This window comes from Otolemur garnettii, unplaced genomic scaffold (genome assembly GCF_000181295.1).
Source record: "Otolemur garnettii isolate 467f Iridium unplaced genomic scaffold, OtoGar3 scaffold00064, whole genome shotgun sequence".
NCBI lineage: Eukaryota > Metazoa > Chordata > Mammalia > Primates > Galagidae > Otolemur > Otolemur garnettii.
The window spans coordinates 8,726,602-8,728,146 of NW_003852459.1; positions in this window are offsets into that span (position 1 = coordinate 8,726,602).

Below are 1,545 nucleotides of genomic sequence, written 5' to 3' on the forward strand. Positions count from 1 at the left end.
GTGTGGAGAGCCAGGTCTAATGGTAAGCCCCGTGTGGAGAGCCAGGTCTAATGGTAAGCCCCGTGTGGAGAGCCAGGTCTAATGGTAAGCCCGGTGTGGAGAGCCAGGTAATGGTAAGCCGGGTGTGGAGAGCCAGGCCTAATGGTAAGCCCGGTGTGGAGAGCCAGGCCTAATGGTAAGCCCGGTGTGGAGAGCCAGGCCTAATGGTAAGCCCCGTGTGGAGAGCCAGGTCTGATGGTAAGCCCCGTGTGGAGAGCCAGGTCTAATGGTAAGCCCCGTGTGGAGAGCCAGGTCTAATGGTAAGCCCGGTGTGGAGAGCCAGGTCTAATGGTAAGCCCGGTGTGGAGAGCCAGGTCTAATGGTAAGCCCCGTGTGGAGAGCCAGGTCTAATGGTAAGCTCTTGGCAGATGACAGAGGAAAATGTTGCCTCTGGGCTCACCTGACTGTGGACACTAGGTGTCGATATATGGCAGTGTAATGATTTTAGGACTCTATGTGGGTGTGTTGAATTAGTGGCGGAAGAGTGGAGATGAGGTTTTGTTTCCTGCTGTTAACACAGAGTCTTTCAATTTGTGGTAGAATGTTCTTTCAGCTGTGATTTTATGAATCTTCAATAGAAACAGGAACGATGTCAGGTTCACCTCTGGGGATTTCTTTCTTGTTTTCTTTTTCTTTTCTTTCATTCTAGGAGTGATTACTTCACACTTCAGGGAAGTACTTAATTAGTCTCATCAGGCATCCAAATTTGATACCTGTGTCCAAATTTAGACACAGAGATGATGCAGGTGTTTACCTGGCAGCTGGGGCCATTAGAGGGAGTCAGGACAGCAGAGAGATGTTGCAATGAGCTGATCTGAGTGGAGTGCGAGGGTTAGAAGGTGTATCTGGGCTATGAGCTCCTGTCACCAAGAACATTTGCTAATATGCTGACAAACTGCAGTGGGACTATCTCCTGGATGCATGGAAGGCCCAGTGTTCTGCCATTTGAGAAAAGCAAGCAATTCACCAGCCCATGAAGTATCAATGCTTATGCTGCTGTTGGTATAAACTTCCCATTTTCTGTGTGATTTGATGATGTTTGGTGGAATCAATGATGCACATCTATGAATTGCTTAGAGAAGCTTTTGGCTTTAAAAAATAAGATCTTGGATCAGGTAAAGTTCTTTGTTTTAATTTTTACTGATACAGCTCTAAGGAAATTACATGCATTTCAAATGATCTTTTACAGCATTTTCCTGTTTTTTTTTTGGATATTCTCTGCACTCCCTGTCCTATTTCTGTGTTTTCTCCTGCATAAGTAAAGCAGAAAAACTTAAAATTTGAAAATGAAAGTTATGGAACATATATATTAATGGCAGTTTAGGATTTAAGTTAATTCTCATGCCCAATTCATATCCTTTTTGCCCTCTTCATGTGTTTGACTTGAAAAATATTTCCCACTTGAGTCTGAGAAAGACCTGAGTCTGTCTCATCTTGTCATCACCAGCTGGTATATACGTCCTCTTGTACTTAACTAAATGTGGCTGCTTTTTCAGTTTTTGGCTC